The 21,175-nt window shown below is 51.9% G+C and overlaps 2 long non-coding RNA genes across 3 annotated transcripts; one reads left to right on the top strand and one right to left on the bottom strand.

Annotated features, from left to right (window-relative positions):
- Positions 1-2,049: 2,049 nt before the first annotated feature.
- LOC144381669 (uncharacterized) lies at positions 2,050-11,324 on the top strand. The gene is made up of 2 exons (XR_013447440.1): positions 2,050-2,300; positions 9,973-11,324. It is a non-coding gene; the product is annotated as an uncharacterized LOC144381669 (long non-coding RNA).
- A 2,336-nt stretch (positions 11,325-13,660) lies between these two features.
- LOC144381668 (uncharacterized) lies at positions 13,661-21,063 on the bottom strand. 2 transcript variants are annotated; one of them, XR_013447438.1, is made up of 2 exons: positions 17,551-21,063; positions 13,661-13,820 (listed from the first exon to the last, which is right to left on the bottom strand). It is a non-coding gene; the product is annotated as an uncharacterized LOC144381668 (long non-coding RNA). The 2 variants fall into 2 exon arrangements; XR_013447439.1 differs by having other exon boundaries at positions 17,709-21,063.
- Positions 21,064-21,175: the final 112 nt, after the last annotated feature.

The raw sequence follows: 21,175 nt of genomic DNA, 5'->3' as shown, positions 1-21,175 counted from the left end.
TACATTCCCTCAGGGAGGCTTGAGAGTGAATCCATTTCCTTTCCTATTCCTGCTTCAGAGGTCACCCACATTCTTTGGCTGGTGGCCCCCTTCCTCCACCTTCAAAGCCAGCAACAATGCATCTATCACACCCTTCTTCCATAGTCACATCTCCTTCTGACCCTTGTGCCTCCCTCTTCCTTCCACTTTTAAGGACCCTCATGATGAGACTGGGCCCACCTGGATAATCCAGGATAATCTCCCTGTCTCCAGGCCCTTAATCCTCAATCAGATCTACAAAACCTCTTTTGCCATGTAAGGTAACACACTTACAAGTTCTAGGAATGATGATGTGGACATCTTTGGGGGACCATTATTCTGCCAACCATACCCACGTGGGCCTCTGCCCAGGCATCCTGCCTTCCATCATGATGCAGTATGGTGCCAGCCTTCCACGCAGGCATTGGATTCGGTCCCCTCCGACCTCTCAGTGACTCTGCTGCATCACTAATCTCTCCTCCCTCTGCCTCATTCTGCAAAGAAGCTGAAATATCTCCATCTAGAGAAAGCGGAGATAAAAGCTCCTTGGACTTGCCGTACCCTATTAGCTTCTGCCTCATTGCTCTCCTCGAAAGCAACATTCTGTAAAAGTGCTGTTTACGCTAGCTGTCTCCACTTGCGCACCTCTCACCTCCCTTCCTGCCTCTCCGTCAGGCCATTGTTCCCTCCCCTCCAATGACCCTGCCCTGGTCAAAATCTCCAGTGACTGCCAAGTTTCCAAGTCCAGTGGTCCTGCCTTAAGTTTCTTGCTCAACCTTCTTCCAGTGAAGCACTCGTGAGTTATCAGTCCCTCCCTCCTGAAACTCTCCTCTCGAACTCAAAAACACCGGGTGTCCTGGATTGTCACTGGCCATCCCCAATCTCCTTTGCTAGATTCGCCTCTCCTAGATGCACACTTGAGGCTCTGTGTCCTTCCCTATCACCCCTGCCCAGACCCCACTTGGTCCATTTGGTTTGTTCCATCGTGCGCCCTTGATCCAAAGCCCACCTCCATCCTTGTGGGCCCCTACACTCTCCTGTTTGCTTAGTATCTCCATTCCGACGTCTGATGGGCATCACAAACCACAGCCCAAGCGCCACTGACTCTCACCCCCGATGCACTGTCACTACCCCACTCACTGCCCATTCATGGCACCCTACTGATTAGGCAAAAAAATCTATAGAAGCCACACTCTTTCTTTGCCTGTCATCTCACCTCCGGCCGATCACGTGCATGAGCTATACATTTTTTTTTAAGATTTATGTATTTATTTGAGAGAGAGCACGAGCAGGAGGGGCAGAGTGAGAGGGAAAGTCCCAAGCAGACTCCCCGCTGAGCGCAGAGTCCCACAATGGGATTGATCCCACCACCCGAGATCACAGCCTGAGATCACGGCCTGAGCCCAAACCAAGAGTCGGGCACCCAACCGATTGCGCCCCCCAGGCTCCCCATGAGCTCTACTTCTAAATCCAGTCTCCAGTTGTCATCTTTCCACCGACAGAGTGCTGACATCCTCATCTCATCTTTAACCTGGACTTGGGCAGCAGGGCTAACTCGCCTCCCCACCTCCACGTGGGGCTCCTGGCAGAGGCCGCCTCCAGGGTCCCTCCCTCCCGTAGCTCTGCTCTAGGCTCGGGCCTTGGCTAGACACCTGAGAGCGGGGATCCGGCCAGTCTCGCTCAGTGCTATTCCTGGACGGCCTGGAGCCGGCGCTGGGGAAACCGGAGGAATTTGGGAATAAGGGAGCGGAGCTCCAGGGGCCCTCGGGCTGGACTCCCCGGCGCCCAGCTCACGGAGGCGCTCGGAGACGCTGGGGGGCACCCTGGGGACATTCGGGAGGCATTCCGCGCTCAGCGGGGCGGAGGCATTGAACACGCCCCCACCCCGCCCGCCGAAGGCGAACCGCGGAGCCTCCTGGGAGATGTAGTTCTTCTCCTTCCACGTCCCTTTCTGCGAGGCCGCTTCAGGCGGAGCCGGCACCGCGACTCCCAGAGGCCTCCGGGCCCGGAGGCCACGCCCCCTGCCGCGAACGCCCGGAGCCGGGTCCTCCGCGGGACGGAGCCCAGCCGCCTCCGGGAACCTCGCGCGGTCGGCTAAGGGGCCGTGTGGCCGACAGAGGCTGGGCTGCCGTCTCTCCAGCAGCCCTGCGACCGGGACAGGAAGAGAGCAAGGCGCCTCGTAGCTCGAGCCGCGCATCCGCGTGAGGACGCGAAGACAGAGGGCGCCCCGGCCGGGCTCTGCGCAGACTGCCGCCCGGTCTCGGGAGGCCCGGAGCATGAAGGTGCAGGCAAAGCCCGCAGGGCTGGTGCCGAGGAAGGAGGGGGTCGTTGCGGGCTGTGGAACGGGAGCGGGTTCGTTGGGGAGGGAGCACGAGCCCTGCTGACGGTGCCCGAGACAAGCCCCGCCTTGAGCGGCCTTCACTCTCCGCCTGCGCCGAGCACCTGGTGTGGGCTGCGGCCCAGACGAACTGCCCAGACAGACCCCTGCTGTCGTGCAACGTGGATTCTCTTAAATGGCCGAGAGCCCACAGAGAGCCACCGGCCCCCGCAACGTGCAGAGGTAGACAGGCATCGCTTTTGAGAGCAGCCAGGGAAGCCACCTGCTTACCAGATTATTCAGGTCCGTCCTTGGGTTTGGGTGCATCTAGGAGGAGAAGGGATACGGTTTTACACTGGGGACCCAGAGGCTACCAGCTTCTCGTGGGAGCGCCCAGGTATCTCACTCTGGCTGGACCTGTTCTGCTTCACCGCTGCCTCAACCATCAGTGGATGACACGTGGGGTACTATCCTCTTGCCCCCTCCAGATCCTGCCCTCCCTGAACCTCGGAAAATCTTGTCCTGCCCTTAGGCATCTCAGTCACCCCTCACAGTGAGGCTAGCTCCCAACTGTAAGCTCTACCTTCTGTCTTACCCACTCTCTCCCAACAAACTTGCTAACCCTCCTTGAGATCCCCTAGTCTTGTCCTGGCATTTGCTTCACAGTCAGGTTTCTTGAAAATCATTTCTATTCTCATTTTCTTCATTTGTTCACCTGTTTGCTCATCATAAAATTTCACTCTGGCCCACATTTCTGTCACTCTACTGAAGACTTCTGGAAGTCTCTGATGAAGTCCTTATTGCCAAGCAGACTCTTCAGTTTTCTTCTTATGTAAATACTGCAGCATTTGGCACTGTCCATAACCTCATGCTTCTCAAAACCCTGTTCTCGGTCTAGTTGTCCTGCTGCTTCTTCACCCATTCCTCCTCAGATTCTAGACAGGGCTCTTCTCAGCCCACGATTTATTGCTCTGTTCGTGTTTCCTTCCTTAGTCCTCTTATCTCTAGACGAAAGTCTGTATATCTCCATGGCTTTCCCTCCTGTGTCACTGACTAAAAATGACTTCCGGCCCAGCTGGGCTCTCTGGAGCTCTCGTGGCGTTTATCCAGCTGCCCCTGGTTGTTGGCTCTCATGGCTCCCGCAGGTTCTTCAAACTCAGCAAATTCCACCTGAACCCAGCTCTTCTGCAGGACCTGCGCCTCCTGTCGTGTTCTGGATCCCCGAGGGCACCACGGCCGTCCTCAGCCACCCAGGGCAGATGCCTGACAGCCAAGGAGATCCCTCCTCGCCCTTCCGCTGCACCATGTGAGCAACGTCCAGGAACTCTCAGTTCTACCTCTTTAGTCGCTGTAACGAATGAATGAGTTTGCATCTCCTTCCTCGTCCCTCTCCCGCTGTCCCTGCTGCCACGTTCTTAGGTCAGGTTCTTACCCCCAGCTGGAGGATGGCAGTGATCCTTAGGAAAACTACACCTAGGATTACCTCCTGAACTGCAGGCCTTCAGAAGCCCAGCACTGTGCAGATGAGCAGAGCGCGGGAGGCCCACGACTCCCCGGGGCCACTCAGATCTTCAGAGCTCCGCCTCCAAGCCCCTCTCCCCCGCTCCCGTCCCTGTTTCCGTCTCCTTGCCAGGTGTGTGGCCACACACACACACACACCACACACCCCTGCTGCACACACACACACACACACACACACACACACACACACACACACACACACACCACACCCCTGCTGCTCTTCTCTGCAGTTGCTTTCAAGGTTGGGAAGGTTTTCCCGGGCACCCAGTTTTAGGCAGTTTTCAAGTGTCTCTCTTTCATTTTCCTGATGGTTTAACTCAGACAATGTTTATTTATTCTCTCACAATATTTACTGGATGCCTACTCTTTGTCAGGCATGATTCCAGTTGCTGGAGATCAAGTTTCTTCTCAAGCGTGCACTGTTAGCAGGGAACCAGACAAAAAACAGATGATACGGCAGGCAGTGTTTCTGTGCCAAGAAGAAAATAAAGTAGGTCAAGAGGACAGGGAGGAATGGCGCGGAAGCAGGGTGCAGGTGTGGGTGGGTGGGCTAGAGACAACCTGGCTGGTAGGCTTCATTCGAGCAGGGAAGTGATGATGTGGAGGAACGAGCAAGCAGCTCTCCAGGGAAGGGATGTTCCAAGAAGAAATAGCAAGTGGGGCTGGTTCTGGGGCCTGGGCAGCTGGGTCCCCATAGTCTCCTCACAGTCGTTCCTGGTGTGTCTGTATTTCCTTCCGTAACAACAGCAGTGCCATCCCTTCATTGACACCAGCTGCCAGGGCCCTCGGTGTACGGGATCTTATCCGTTCCTTAAATGTCACAGTGACCCCGACCCGACGTAGGTATTACTCGTCTCCATTTTACGGGTGAGGAACTGAGGCTCAGAGAGGTTAAGTAACTTTTCTTAAACTAGATTTTTCTTTAAAAAGCCATACACACTCCCAGGAAAAGTCAAGCATTACAGAGGGCCGGCCATGGAAAACCTGGTCTTCCTTCTGTCTTCTCACCCCATCCCTTCATCCCCCGCTCCAGGAGTCTCCACAGTTAACAGTTTCTTGGGTGACCCTTTTCATGCTCTCCATGCCTCTGCAAGCACGTATCTAGGATAGACGTCTTTTTCTGCAAATGGGACCATCCTGTACGTACCATTCTGCAACTTTTAGAACCGAGCAGTACAACCCTGATTCAGTGGCGTACCCGGGACGTGGCACGCTCTGTCCTCAGCACCAGGGACACAGTGGTGAGGAGGAAAAGCCCCTCCCTCGCGGGGCCCGCCTGACCCACCGCGATGCCGCGCGCAGAGGCTTCCCATGCACAGTAGCCTCACCCGGGGTGCAGACAGGGTTTCCAAGGCTTTTCCAAGACCAGTGCTCAGCGAACAGCCTGTGTACTTTGCAACATGTACCCTATGTTTCTAGAATTAAGATGGCATGTCATTGAAAATGTGTAAATGTCAGATTGCTGCCCTGAAAACCTGTCTTGCATTACACTCCACCTTCAGTGGAGAAGGGGGCAGTTTTCTGCACTCTCCTTAATAGTAGACATCCCTATCTCACTGATTTACGACGATGAAAACAAGTTTTTTAAGAGAAGGATATTGAATTTTGTGGGGGCAGAATGTGCACGGGTCTTGGTTAGAATGGCCTCTCTTTCTGTCTCTACCTTGTTCTCTTTCCTTCTTCGTGCTCTGCTGCCCCTCATCTCTGCCCTTCCCCATCGCACCTGTCCCCCACGCCCACCCTCCGTGGGCTCTCCCCACCTCTACCCCCACCTCTGTTCCTGCCTTTCCTTCCCTGTCTTGCTCCAGCCTTCCTCTGCCTTAGCCTCCCTCCCTCGGGGGAGCGCGCTGCCCTGTGGCTGCTGCCTGCCCCTCTCTCTGGCCGTGGGGCGGAGCGAGACAGCCCAGCTCTGCAGGGCAGGTGACCGTTCCTCCGGGCCCTCCGCTCCTCTCTTCCTGGGGCAGCGCCTTGGCTACCATAGTCACCATGCTGAGGAGAGCTGCGGGGCACCACGGAAGCATGCCCAGCGTTTGTTGAGGCGAGTCCTCGGGGAGCCCGGCTGCCCACGGGGAGAGGTGGGCTGGGAGTGGGGGGCAGGATGCTCCCCTTCTTCTGTTTCTTCCTCCAGTGCCCACAGACAGCTCCTGCTGGGCTTGACTCTGGTGGTTAAAAAAGAGGGCTACCCAGTTAACATAGCTGAGGACCAGTGCAGGGAGGGGTCTCTCATGGGGGCTTCAGACTTCAGTGAAGGACCCGGGCTCAGCTGGAGATGCCGGGACAAAGTCAGGAGGGGGAACCACATATCCCCACATCTATCCTGTGGGAAAATCAGAGCTACAGGGTGAGGCTGTGAGGCCAGACCCCAGCGCTTCTCTGAAGGGTCTGCTGAGGGCTCCTTACGAACGCCGAGACTCTCCGCAGAGCCCGTGGCCAGCTGGCTCCTCCTCCAAAAGCTCCCGCAGGTCCTTTGGGCACAGAGCTCTTGGCTTTTTGTCCTCGGGCTTTGCCTTAAGAGCTGGTCTGTAGCAAGGCCCACACCCCTGCACTTCTGCTGAGGCCTGGCTGTCCCCGTGCTCTAACGGCATAGCCGTGTGAGACCCCTCTGCTGGGCCCTGGACGGGCGGGCTGGGGGCGGGCAGCGGGCATGCACACGCTGCTCCAGAGAAGCTGAGAACACGTCTCGGGGGCAGCCCGTGCCCCCTGTAACCAGGAAGAGTTCCAGCAGGAAATCCCACCACCCGGAGCAGCAGGGCCTCTGCCTTAAGGACAATGTAATTTCAGGCGAGACAGACATTTCCTGATCATTAATGTACAGGACACAAAGGCCACGAGAGAACAAGAAATAGGGCTGGAGGGTGGAGGAAAGGGTGACATGACCTTCCACAAGCAGAGGCTCCTGAAGGAAGGCTTCCTGGAGGAGGTGGTATGTGAGCCTTGCAGGACAGCCAGGTTCTTGACAGGGGGAGGTAGGAGGTTAAGCAGAGGAGGAGGACTTACCTTTAGACCCCAGAGGTCACCATGCTCCTGAATCTGACTTGAGAATTTCCTGTGGCCGTCTCTGGTCCCTGGAATGACACGGGGGGGATGGGGGGGGCAGGAACCAGGAGGGTGAAGCACCCGGAAGTGCTTCAGAGAGAGCGCCCCCTCTGGGGCTTCATTCTGCTTCTCTCCACATGAGCTCCCTCTCCAGCAGCTTCCCCGGGAGCAGCTTCCCGGGGTCAGTGGGGACTGGGATTGTCAGCGGCCTTGCAGTCCAGCGGTGCTGCTCGCCCTCCCTGAACTCTGGGGGCCAGAGCCCGAGCAGGGAGGGTAGGCCGAGCCGGGGCAGCGGGAGCTGGCCACGGACTCCGTATCCCGTAGAAGGAAAACCACAGAAGTGGACAAGCAGAGTTATCTGTGGCCGTGTAGCAAGTCGCCGCACAAGTTAGCAGCCCAAGGCCAGCATCTGTTCCGTCCCGGAGTCAGGGACCAGGCACCAGGCACGGCTTCGTCGGGGGCTTGCGCCCCGGGCTGGGTTCGAGGCTGCGGGCCGTGGCCGTCAGAGGCTCCACGCAGGCAGGCTGCACGCGCCAGCTCCCTCGCTGGTGGCGCCAGGACCGGTTCCTCCCGGGCTGTCCGACTGAGGGCCCCGTTCTGTCCTGCTCTCTGCCACACTGGCCTCTCCAGAGGGCAGCTCAGCGCGGGGCCGGCGGCTGCCCTCTGGGGGAGCCCGGGAGGGCAGGCGAGGAGGAAGGCTGCCTTTTTTGTAGCCTCATTTAAGAGGGCATCTGTCTGTCCAGTGCAGGCCGCACTCCAGGGGAGGGGGTCACCCAGGCGTGGGGACCCGGAGAGTGGGGTCATCGAGGGCCGCGGTAGGGGCCGCTCTGTCTCTGCCCCTCCAGCGGCCCCGGGCCTCCAGGTGTCCCAATACTGCGTTCCATGCATTGATATTCTGCTTATTTTACTGGCATTTTTCAAACTGTAACCTGAATTGTTCCATCACGAGAGAGATGTACCCCGAGAGTTGTACCCAGTGCAGTGGCAAGAGGTGCCCTCCTTTAAAAAGCATTCTGTCTACGTCATTCCCTGAGTAAGCCTTTCCAGGGCATCTGATTATTGTTCGTTCCCATTTCCCGAGTGACATGGAGCATCTTTTCTTAAGCTTACGAGTTATTTAGGGGCGCCTGGGTGGCTCAGTCGGTGAAGCGTCTGCCCTCGGCTCAGGTCATGATCCCGGGGTCCTGGGATCGAGCCCCGCATCGGGCTCCCTGCTTGGCGGGGAGCCTGCTTCTCCCTCTGCCGCTCCCCCCTGCTCATGCGCGCTCTCTCTCTCTCAAATAAATAATCTTTTTTTAAAAAAAGAAAAAGCTTACGAGTTATTTGTTTTCCTCAGAGCCACGGTGGGCCCGCCATCTCTTTATACTTCCAGAGCCCCTGATGGCCCAGTCTTGGGAGTGGAGGAACAGGGAGGAAAATCTGAGAAGGAAGTGTAGGGGCCCTGGTGCCCCCGGCCACACAGACAAGGCTTGGACCCCAGACGGATCCAAGTCTTGACAGAACGCCTTGTGATATTCCCCGAACAGAACGGCGTGGGAGGAGCTGACTCCCTGTCCCCAGGGCTGTCCTGACATAGGGTGCGCCACCTGCAGGCTCCGATGAGGCCTGAAGCCATACAGCAGCTTAGCCAGGGAGGGCAGGGGCCCTCAGCAGGAGGGGCGGTCTTCCACATCGTGGTCATCTGGCCACTTCCCCTTTACTCTGCGTGAGGGTCCTGGGGAGCTGGCACCTTTGGCTATTCTTCCTTTCATCGTCTGTGTAAGTAATAAACCGAATCTAGGAAGGGCTCAAGGTTTCCTTACCGGCAAAGCTGTCAGCCTTGATGGAATGGAAGGAAAAGGGAGGGAGAAGATGGATTCCCGGCCCCAGCCCTGCCCGATTTGGGGAGCATACTCCAGAACTCCTCTTGCCTGGTGCCAATTCTTTCCTCCGAGGCTTGATGCAGCCCCCTGGAGGTTTGCCCACTTCTCCCTCAGGATACTGGACCCAGATCCGCCCCAGTGGTTCCACCAGGAGACACTCAGGCTGGAGGGGGTGCTCAGGTGGACCAGCAAAGTATAGAGGATGAGAGGCGCCTTCTCTCTTCCCCAACACTTTACTATGGAAATCTGCAGTTGTACCATTCACATTTTCCTAGACTTCCTTGCATCTGGGCAACCATCCATGAGTCCATTTTTTTCTTGATGCATTCAGAGTGAATTAGAGACTCCAGGATGCTTTCCCCTACGTGCCTCAGCATGCACACATTAACTAGAATTCATTGTCCACAGTATTCCTTTTGGCCCCAAACTTACAGTGAAGTGCCCTGCTCATAAGTGAACCCTTGCTGAGTTGTGACAAATCCGTACACCTTTGTAACTCAGACCCTTACCAACATCCTGAGCATCCCCGTCACCCCCAGAAAGTCCCCTCATGCTCCTCAATCAGTCCCCACTCCCTCTCAGAGGCAAACGCTCAGTACCCTGCCTGGCAATCCTGGAGCACAAAGCAAGAGGAATTTCTAGAGCGTTAAAGCAGGTGAAAACCCATTGAAAATTTAAAAAATAGGTATATTAAAATTCAAAATATTTCTTCAGTTTAAATATTTATACAAAACCAATTGATGATTTTACCTTACCAGTTTTAATGGAAACAAACTCAGTCATATTTCCAAAGTCTATTCCTTATTTTCAGTGGAGAGAATGGCCAGGTTGATTTCTTTTGACCACGTGATGAGCTTAAATGTTTCATGGTCATGAACTGCAGCTTACTGAGATGTCTTATGGGACGCCACTGGGACGGGCAGGGTGAACGGCCTTCTCGAGGCCGCTCCCAGAGTAGAGAGGCGTGCACTCCGCACTGTGAACTGTTCTAGAAGATGTAGACACCAGACACGGGGATCATTGTACATCATCAAGTACTGATATTGCATGCTGCTTAGATAATTCCAGATGAAACTTCTGTAGTCCAGAGGATTTACGTCAGAATATTGAAGAGTCCATTCGGTGGCTGCTTTGCGGAAATCAGATGTATACACAGAAAATAATTTTTCTCCAGTTAAAAATTCAGAATCTGAAGACAGCTTTTTTTTTTTTTTTAAGGTTCCAGGAGTGCCATCCTGAACTTGGAATGTGTAGCCTTCAGAGGTAGTTCCTGGCACAGCATTAGAATCTGAAGACGTGTTCATTTTTCATGTCTTCATTTCCAGCGTGGCAGGAGAGTGTCTGGGAGCTTAATCTCCATCGGATGTGCAGCTTTCTCATCATCAGCCCCACTGTCCAGCGATTCCTTTTCAACTTCCATATTTTTATTTTGAAACTCAGGCCGTATGTTCATATCTTCTGCTACAATCTTACATTCATCGGCGACTTTCAAGTTACATTTGTGCCGTAAGCAGAGGGACAGCATTAAGCACAGCTGGATGCACAGTCCTGTTTCACTGTCTAGCGTCCCACACAGACGGAGACGTGTGCAGTCTGTTTGCACTGCGATGCTTTCAATGTCAACGTATTGTAGTTTTCATTTGATATATATTTCAATATTTATAAATATCTTTGTGGGTGAAGTGCCTGATTGCATTTAATTTTGAACCTTATGGGGTATCTGGATGTGTTTTTAACGGAGGTTTTAGAACAGACATCAGAATATCCCTTCTGCTCATTCATTTTTTTTGAAATCACAAAAAAAGATGCATGTCTATGGCTTTTACACAGTGCTAAAGAAGCTTATCAAATCTGGTTTCACACAAGGGGCATTTTTGCACATGAAGATTATGAGTGAGGGAGGCACCAAGGTGACACGGTCATATTTCGGGGAAAATCATGGTGTACGCACTCTTGATTAACTCGCCATCCTTGCTCCCTTATTACATCCCTGCTCACGAGCACTTTTTATATCAACTCTCTTTCCAACCTCTACTTTCCTGCGCTAGACCTAGGAGGCTTTTTCTTTCATTTCGATAAAGTCAGTATATGTTATTTTATCCTTACGACATTACTCTCCACGCAAGCAGCCCTCACAGTCTGACACTTGTTCACAGTGAGCACAATCAGAGAGTAAGGAGAAGTATTTGCATCCTTTATTCTTGATAGGCGATCTACGTGGTTTGCTTACAGCATTACACATTTGTTCTGTATTTTATTAGACAAGACATAGGGACCTCCAGCAGTTTCTTGGGATTCTCTAAGATGCACGTTATTTTTTGTTCAAAGTGTCATAGCTAAAATCATTCAAAATATTCTGCCATTCAAGGCGCCTGGGTGGCTCAGTTAGTTAAACGATTGCCTTCGGCTCAGGTCATGATCCCAGGGTCCTGGGATGGAGCCCCGCATCGGGCTCCCTGCTCCTCAGGGAGCCTGCTTCTGTCTCTCCCTCTGCCTGCCGCTCCCCCTGCCTGTGCTCTCTGTCTCTCTCTCTCTGTGTCAAATAAATAAATAAAATCTTAAAAAAAAAATATTCTGCCATTCTTTGTTTCTCTGATTTCATCATCTTCTGCAAGGCGTCATCTAATAAACCATCAGATTGAATATTTTTTAAAAAACACTTCCATTTTAGAGACCATCACAATGAAACATCAACTTTTCAAGGTCACAGATTCTGTTTAAATTTTTCTAATCTTTGAAACCTTTTTTTGCATTGCAAAAATTTGATTGTTATATTACTGCAGAAAAGTATGCATGAAAAATAAAGACAATTCTTCGGAATAAATGAGCCAATCCCAGTGAATTCACTTGCCTAGAACATTAAAAAAAAAAAAAAACAGTCTTTAGAAAAATCTTTGGACTATTATTTAGCAAAAAAAAAAAAGAGGAAGTTCTGATACATGCTACAACATGGGTGAATCTTGAAAACATTTGCCAGGTGAAATGAGCCAAACAGAAGACAAACAGGGTAGGGTTCCACTTACACGAGTTACCTAGAGTAGGCAAATTCACGGAGACAAAGCAGATTAGAGTGTACTGGGGGCAGGGGAAGAAAGGGGTCAGGAGGTATCACTTGGCGTCCGGTGCGCTGAAAAGTTCTGGAAACAGTGGTTGTGGTGCAGCGTCGTGAAGGCACCTAATGGCGCTAAAGGGGACGCTTCAAATGGCTAAAATGGTAAGTTTTCTGTTATGTATATTTTACCACAATGAAAAAGTCAACTAAGGAAAGTCATCAACCGCGCAGAACGTAAACATACCCAAGACCCCATAACTGCCTCCCTGGGCCCCTCCCAGTGAAGAGCCAGTGCGCACCAGGAGACCGCATGGGAGAGTTCAGAGCGGTAGCATTTGCTGAGAGCCTCAGGCTGGACACAACTCAGCTGTCCGTAACGCGAGGGCGCTGCCTCCAGACGGAGGTTACTCGGCAGTGACGAGAAGAGGTCAGGTCCGACCGCTAACAGTTCAGACGAGTCTCACCAACGTGGTGCTGAGCGACAGAAGTCAGAGTTGGAAGAGCACGTACTGTATGATTCCACTTATATGAAGTTCAAACCCAGGCAAAATCAGCCTGGAGCATAGTGCTAACCTTGAGGGTGGTGACTGGAAATGGCTTCTGGGATGCATGAAATACTCTGTTTTGTGATCTGAGTCCTAGTTAGTGGGAGTATTTACTTGGTGAAAATTCATCAAGCTATATACACTTAGGATTTGTGTACTTGCCTGTAAGTATGGTTTTACTTCAGTAAAAAAAAGTTTACTTAAAAAAAAAAAATCAAAGAAATCAATCATTACAAATAGCAGAAAATTATGTACCCGGTGGAAATAAAGTAGTAAAAGTATTTTTTATATAAAAAAGTGAATAATGGTGGGGCACCTGGGTGGCTCAGTCGTTAAGCATCTGCCTTCGGCTCAGGTCGTGACCCCAGGGACCAAGCCCCGCATCGGGCTCTCACCCCTCATCGGGCTCCCGCCCCACATTGGGCTCCCTGCTCCGCAGGAAGCCTACTTCTCCCTCTCCCACTCCCTCTTTCACTGTGTCTGTGTTCCCTCTCTCGCTGTGTCTTTCTCTGTCAAATAAATAAATAAAATCTTAAAAAAAAGTGAATAATGGTGACCTATGTATCACTGACTTACATGAATAAAGTATAAAAGTGTCCTAGTAAATTTATTTTCCTGGTTAAAAATTCTCAGAAAATGTTAGATCAAATCTCATTTGTGAAAAGTCAAATATATTCATAAATAAGATGTGTATTGCTCATCTCAGTGCCTGAGATGGGGTCCAGAAAAGCCTTTTGAGGAAGTGACCTTTGAGCTGAATTTGGGGAGTGAGCAGCCGCTTCAGGAGTGGAAGTTGTTCTAATCAAAGGGAACGGCAGGGACCCAGGCTTGAGGTCCAAAGACCTGCTGTGTCCTGGAGAAAGAAAGGAGCCCAGGGGCAGCGCCACAGACAAGGGATGGGACTCATGAGGTTGGAGGGGGGAGAAGGGGAGCTAATGGAGGACCTCATAAGCATGGCAGGGAGTTTGGATTTGATTCCAAGCAAATGGGAAGCAACTGAGAAACTTAAAGCAGGAGAGGGCAATAGGCCAAGCTGTGTTTTAAAATGATCTCTCTCCCTTTCTGAAAAATCGCTATAGGAGGGCAAGAGTCTAACAGGGAGGAGGCAGTCTCATTTGTCTCAGAAAGAAATGCCAACATGCCTCAGAGATATTGGGGGTTTGGTTCCAGAACACCACAATAAGGCCAATATTGCAGTTAAGTGAGTCAAGTGAACTTACTGGTTTCCCAGTGCATATTAAAGTTATGTTTACATGATACTGTAGTCTGTGAGGTGGGCAACAGTATTATGTCTAAAAAATATACATACTTCAATTAAAATATGTTTTATTGCTAAAAAATGCTAACCGTCATATGAGCTCTCAGTGAGTCATAGTCCTTTTGCTGGCGGAGGTTCTTGCCTTGATGTTCATGGCTGGTGACAGATCAGGGTAGTGGCTGCTGATGGCCGGGATGTCTGTGGCAGGTTCCTAAAATAAGACAACAAAGTTAGTTTGGTGCATCAATGGCCCCTTCCTTTCACGGACAATTTCTCTGTCGCACGTGATGCTGTTTGATAGCATTTCACCCACAGTAGAACTTCCTGCCACTGCTTTATTACCTAAGCGTATGTAATATCCTAAATCCTGTGTTGTCCCTTCAACGGTCTTCATTGGCATCGTCACCAGGACTAGATTCTGTCTCAGAAAACCGCTTTCTTTGTTCATCCATAGGAAGCAACTCCTCACCCCTCGCGTTTTATCACAAGTTTGTCACAATCCAGTCCCATCTTCCGGCTCCACTTGTAATTCCAGTTCTCCTGCTGTTCCCAGCCCATCTGCAGTGGCTTCCTCACAGAAGGCTTGAACCCTCCATGTCATCCGTGAGGGCTGGAATCAGCTTCTTCCAAACTCTTATTAATGTTGATATTTTGACATCTTCCCATGAATCATGACTGTTTTAATATAAAACATATAGAATGGTGAATCCTTCCCAGAAGGTTTTCAGTTTACTTTGCCCAGATCCATCAGCGGAGCCACGATGACAGCTAGAGCCTCATGAAATGTATTTCTTAAATAATAAGACTTGAAAGTCAAAATGACTCCTTGATCCACGGGCTGCAGGATGGATGTTGTGTCGGCAGGAATGGAAACAACATTCATCTCGTCCATCTCCATCAGAGCTCTTGGGTGACCTAGTACGTTGTCAGTGAGCAGTCATATTTTGAAAGGAGTCCTTTTTTCTGAGCAGTAGGTCTCAACAGTGGGCTTAAATATTCAGCAAACCATGTTGGACACAGATGTGCTATCATATTTATAGAGCACAAGCAGAGTAGATTTCCCATAATCCCAAAATCCCCAGGATTTTCAGAACGGTCAGTGAGCATTGGCTTTAAGTCAGCAGCTGCATGAGCCCCTAACAAGAGAGGCAGCCGGTCCTTTGAAGCTTTGACGCCAAGCACTGACCTCTCTCTAGCTGTCGAAGTCCTAGATAACCCCTTCTTCCAACATACGGCTGCTTCGTCTACAGGGAAAATCTGTTTAGTGTAGCCACGTTCATTCGTTACCTCCCTAGATCTGGACAACTTGCTGCAGCTTCATCAGCACCTGCTGCCTCACCTGGCACTTGTATGTTATGGAGACTGACGACTGACTTCTTTCCTTAAACCTCCTGAACCAACCTCTGCCAGCTTCCGACTTCTCTCCCGCAGCTTCTTCACCTCTCTCAGCCTTCACAGAATTGAAGAGAGTCAGGCCTTGCTCTGGATTGGGCTTTGGCTTAAGGGAATGTTGATCTTCTATCCAGACCACGAGAACTATCTCCATATCAGCAATAAGCCTGTCTTGCTTTCTTCTCAACCGTGTGTTCACTGGCGTGGCCCTGCTAATTTCCCTAAGAACTTCTCTTTTGCATTCACAACTGGGAGGACTGTTTGGTGCAAGAGGCCTAGCCTTTGACCTGTCTCAGTTTTGACATGCCTGCCTCACTAAGCGTCATCATTTCTAGCTTTTGATCGAAAGTGAGAGATATGTGGGTGCCTGGGTGGCTCAGTTGGTTAGGCGACTGCCTTCGGCTCAGGTCATGATCCTGGAGTCCCGGGATAGAGTCCCGCATCGGGCTCCCTGCTCGGCAGGGAGTCTGCTTCTCCCTCTGACCCTCCCCCCTCTCATGCTCTCTATCTCATTCTCTCTCAAATGAATAAATAAAATCTTTAAAAAAATAAAAAATTAAAAAAATAAAAAAAAAGAAAGTGAGAGATATGTGACTCTTCCTTTCACTTGAGCACTTAGAGGCCATTGCAGGGTTATTAACCGACCTAATTTCAATATTGTTGTGGCTCAGGGAACAGGGAGCCCGAGGAGAGGGAGAGGGATGGGGAACGGCCAGTGGGTGGAGCAGCGAGGACACACACATTTATTGGTCACGTTTGTTGTCTTCTATGGGCACCACTCATAGTGCCCAAAATGATTGCAGTAGTAACATCAAAGATCACTGAGCACATGGGGCACCTGGGTGGCTCAGTCATTAAGCGTCTGCCTTCGGCTCAGGTCGTGATCTCAGGGTCCTGGGATCGAGCCCCGCATCGGGCTCCCTGCTTGGCGGGAAGCCTGCTTCTCCCTCTCCTGCTCCCCCTGCTTGTGTTCCCTCTCTCGCTGTGTCTCTCTCTGTCAAATAAATAAATAAAATCTTTAAAAAAAAAAAAAAAAAGATCACTGAGCACAGATCATCATAACGAATATAGTGAACAAGTTTGAAATATTGCGAAAATTACCAAGTGAGCAAATGCTACTGGAAAAATGGGGCCAGTAGACTTGCTTGTCACTGGATTGCCACAAACCTTCCATTTGTAAAAACTACAGTGTCTGTGATGCACAATAAAGCAAAGCACAATAAAATGAGATATGCCTGTAATGGGGCTTGGTCTAGGGTCACAGTGGCAGAAATGGGACGTGGAAGAGTTTTGGAAGTAGAAGAGGCAAGATCTACTAACGAATTGTATGTGTGGGATGAGGGAAAGGTAGGAATCAAGGCTGATGCCTAGGTAAATGGTGATTTGAGAAAGACGAGGGTGAATAGGTTTTGGGGAGAGGGCAGGAGTTGTATTTGGCATATACTGTAAATGGCATGATTTGAGGTGCCTACTAGATATCCAAGCGGGGATGCTCAGGAGGTAGGTGGGGATATATGTATGTACAGTTCTGAGAGGAGGTCAAGGCCAGAGACACGTACAGGTGCGTCATCAGAATACAGGTGTATTTAAAGCCAAAGAACTAATAAAGATGATTTTGGAAGTGAGTAAATTAAAGACAAAAGAGGGTCTAGGACCACGCCCTGGGCGTGTCAATGTTTAGATAAAGGGAAGCCAATATCAAATCTGAAAAGAGGGCTCGGAGTGGGCCACATTTCCCTTCTAACTTGAGGCTGGTGGGACTACAGGGCCTAGGGATTACAACCCCCACAGGGTTTCTTTCTGCCATGACAGTAGCTGGCTTTATCATTCTGTGAAATGGCTACAAATTGCAGACAGAGGGCGCAAGCAGAACATGCGCCCATCCATTGTCTTTTTAGGATACTGAAATTTTTCTAATTGTGAAAAGGTCTATGGCTCCCCCAGAGTTAAACTCATCTTTTTGGTATTTAGGACCCCTTGTGAAATGACCCCAAGGTAACTTGGACCTCAAGTCCTACCCACCTACCCAACTCCTCTCCATCCGTTACAGAGATGTGGCAGCCCCGCACCCCATTGTGCGCTGCCCTCTAGCCAAGATGAATCTGACATTCACCCCTGACTTTGGAAGCCCCAGAGAAGGTGTGCAGTCCAGGCCCCCTCACAGCCGTGCACGCCACACACGCACTTGGGTGCCCATGCACACACGTCTCTTGTAGCCTGAGGACTTTCCACTCTGGTTAGTGGATACGGGAACTATTCCTGGCCCTGTATGAACTTCGAGAATTACTAGTCCTGTTCCTTCCTGTTTTTCCCCCAGCCTTAGGTGGTCATCCTACTCTAGTGCTCATCGGTTCTCACCTGAAGATGCAAGGGGACCCCTCTGCAGACCTATCCAACAGGCTATAGTACTTTCCTCCAAAGGCTGTTAAGAGATTATATCAAATTATCATATGCAAAGTGCCTAACTAGCACCTGGCCCCAAACAGGCAGCACCCAGTGTTCTCAGTTTTCTGCCCCTTCTTCATAATAAAAATAGCAAAGTGAATTACTTTTGCACAGTGTGAAGCCTTTTCTGACATTTATGCAAACTTCCCCACACCAGAGTTGCTATAAAATCCTTCCTGCCACCTGGAATACAGCACAGCTGTCATTTCTTCATTCTCCTTCTTCATTCTAGCTGCCTGCTGCCTGGGCCCATGGACAGTACCTTATGTGCTGGGGTTTTGAGGTGTCAGTATTCCACTCTGGACATCAAGCTCTTCCAGTTATTATTGTCGTGTAACAAATTACCCCCAAACCTAGCAGCTTAAGAAACATTTTTTGCTTGTCATTCTGTGGCTCAGGATTCTTGAAGGGCTCAGCTGGGCAGTCCTTGCTCGAGGCCTCTCACGAGGTCACAGTCAGATGTTGGCTGGGGCTGGAGTCATCTGAGGGTTCCATTGGGACGGATGTCCTCGATGACTCACCTGACAAGGCAGGCAGCCAGCGCTGGCTATTGGCTGCGAGCTCAGCCTGTGTTGCTGAATTCTGTGCCGACGTGGAACTTCTCCAGCGCAGTTGGTGACCGACTCCCCAGCAGGTGTCTCCAGAGCAGCAGGCAGAAGCTGCATGGCCTTTTATGACCGAGCCTTGGCGATCAGATAACGGCACATCTGTCCTTCTCTAACAGCCAAGGCAGTCACAGTTCACCCAGCTTCGAGGGGAGAGGACGCGCAGCCTACCTCCTGATGGAAGGTGGCAGGGATACATTTTAGAAGAGCACGAGGGATGGGAGATATTGTTGCAGCAAACTTGGGAAAATACCGTCTGCCACACAGGCAGCTGATAATGTCCTGGGACAGCAGGTACCTTCCTTGTCCCTAGACAGTTCACATTCTTAAAATCAGAAATTAGGATTTTTTTTCTAAGAGCAAAATAGCGAACTCAGTTTGGGCAGTCCTGGGCCAGCACAGGAGGCACTGCTCTCGGCTCCAACCTTCTGGACGTTCCTGAGGTCGGAAGGCTGTGTCATGCACTTTGAGCTTCAAAAACGGACATACTCATTCGTTCATCCAATATAATGAGCAGCTATTACGTGCCAGGTGCTGGGGGTACGGTTATGTGTAAAACCAAACGTGGTTCCTGACCTCTACTGGCTTACATTCTGATGGGAGATACAGCTCATGAGCGAAGTAATTACACAAATACCTGTAAAACTGTGACGGGGACAAAAGCTCTAACGGAGAGGTGTAAAGGGGGATCGTGCTTAGGGCACTCAAGAAAGGTTTTCCTGAGGAATGGATGACTCCGCTGAAATCTGAGGAATGAATGGAATTTAACCAGGAGAAGGGAGTCAAGGAGAACATACCAAGCCAAGGGACCCACTGAGAAAATATCTTGGGACAAGAGAAAGACAAGGATGAGGGACTGAGCGACGTTCTGAGAGAGAAGCCTGACTGGAGGCTGTGATTCAGTGACACAGACTTGGTGGGGGAGGGAGTCAGGGAGTGGATCTAAAAGGCATTCAGGACATAAGACTGATAGGACTTGGTGATGGAGGGTGTCCTGGGCATCTACCACTGCCTAATAAAGTACCACAAACCTAGCGGCTTAAAGCCCCATCCATCTAGTATCCCACCGTTTCCATGGGTTGGGAGTCTGGGCACAACTGGGTCCTCTGCGAGGCTGCAGTCAGGTGTTGGCCAGGGGCTGGGCTCTCGTCTGAGGCTCAACAAGAAGGATCTGCTTCAAAGCTCAGACAGCTGTTGGTGGCATTCGTTTCCTTGTGGGCTCTTGGATTGAAAACCTGAGATTCTCGCTGACTTGTCACCTGGAAGCCATCCTCAGTTCCTCACTGTGGTCCTCTCCACAACATGGTGGCTTGCTTCTTCAGAGCCAGCAAGGGAGGGAGGTTCCCCAAGCAGGACGGGTGTCACAGACCTGTGTGAAAGAATCACATCCACATAATCACATACATCCTGACACCTTTGTTGGACTCTGTTGGCCAGAGCAAGTCACGGGCCCTGGTCACACTCAAGGGATGGGGACCACACAAGGGTTGAATCCTAGGAGATGGAGATCATGGGGGCCACTCGGAGGCTCTCTTCCATAGAGGAGTTCTGGGGTGGAGCACAGGGCTGTGTCAACCCAGGAAGAATAGATTGAAGGGGGTAGGGGTGGGGAGTGGAGAGAAGGGTTCCAGTTGGGACACGTTGAATTTGAGGCACTTTTGAGACATCCAAGAGGTATCACGTGGGTACTTATTTGAATTCACGATCTGGAGCTGGTAGGAAATATAAATTAATAAACCATGTTCAGATGAACAGTAATTCAAGCCAAGTGTGGATGGGATTGTCCAGGGAGGGGTACAGAACGAGGAGAAGACCCAGGATCTAGTCTTAAAGAATTCCATCCAGGAGTAGCTGGGCAGAAGGCGTTGGGCCTGTGGATGAAGAGAGACGTAGCGGCCAGAGAACAGGAATAAAACCAGGAGAGTGATGTGTCTCACAGCCAAAGAGAAAGAGGCCACCATTGCCAGTACTGCTGGGATTCATGGAAGATGACTGGAAAGCTCAGTTCCATTTAGCAACAGAGTGGGAGTCACTGGAGGCCTTGGCAGGAACTGTTCTGGAGAAGTGGAGGTCAAGCTGGGGTCCGGTCGGCCGCCCTGCGCACGAGAGGCAACGGAACGGGAGACTGTGAGTATTGTCAGAGTATTTCCGCGGTGAGGAGGGGGCAGGCCCCGTCCAGAGGGTAAGGAGGGAGCAGTGAGGTTTCAAACAGTGCTGAGTGACGCGCGGCGCAGAAGAGAGGCAGGGAGGCTTGCCGGGCCCTGCAGAGTCCCAAAGCCACATCTCACCAGAAACAAGCTGGGTTTCTTACTCACGCCAGCAGCGACGGAGACCAGCGCCCGGGGACACCTAGCTAGGGGGATGCTGGGAAGTGCTTCGGGGGCTGGGCTGTGTGGTAGGTAGTTCTGCGGGGCTCTGCTGCGGACTGGGTGTCAGAAGAGGAGGGAACTCCGGGACGGGGTGCCTTAATCAAGCTTATCCAAAAGGCGGGAGGCCCCGACAAAGCTTACTCGCACTGGGCAGGGCCGAGGGAGGTTCGCTCATTTCTGTGGCTTGGACTACGCTCGGTCCGTGTGCGCTCAACACGATGAGAGTGGTCTCGTGTTCTCCGTCTGCCGGGGGCTGGCGTCCACCCAGCAGGAGGACGCCGAGGCCTCGCCCGCGGCTTCTCCGGGGCACCTCGCGGAAGCGCCCTCTTTCCCGCCCGCCACCAGCCCGCACTGGCCGGACAGGCCGACGGAAGCGCCCTGCACCGTTTCCCGGGCTTCGGTGCTAGCGCCCGGGGCCGCCTCGCCTTCTCGTCTCTACAGCGGGCCAGGAATGCGGGCCTGCCGAGGCGGTGTGAGGACGAAGGGACCGAACGCCTTCCCGGACATCGGGGCCCGCTACGCTGCCCCTTAAGCTCTCACATTTCTGGCCACACCGGCCTTCTAGGAACCGGATGCCCGGCCAAGCCAGAGCAGGAAGGGCCGGCCCTGCCGCCTGCAGGGAACGTGGCGGCCGCGGCGTCGCCCCCGCCCACCCAAAGCGAAGGCACCCTGCGCGCATGCGCGCCGCCCCGCCCGCCCGCGCGCAGGACTCTGGGGCGGCCGCGCCACGCCGCGCGCCGATTGGTGGTGCTTCG

The sequence above is a fragment of the Halichoerus grypus genome, chromosome 4 (assembly GCF_964656455.1).
Source record: "Halichoerus grypus chromosome 4, mHalGry1.hap1.1, whole genome shotgun sequence".
Classification (NCBI taxonomy): Eukaryota; Metazoa; Chordata; class Mammalia; order Carnivora; family Phocidae; genus Halichoerus; species Halichoerus grypus.
This window is presented reverse-complemented; position numbering and strand designations above follow the sequence as displayed.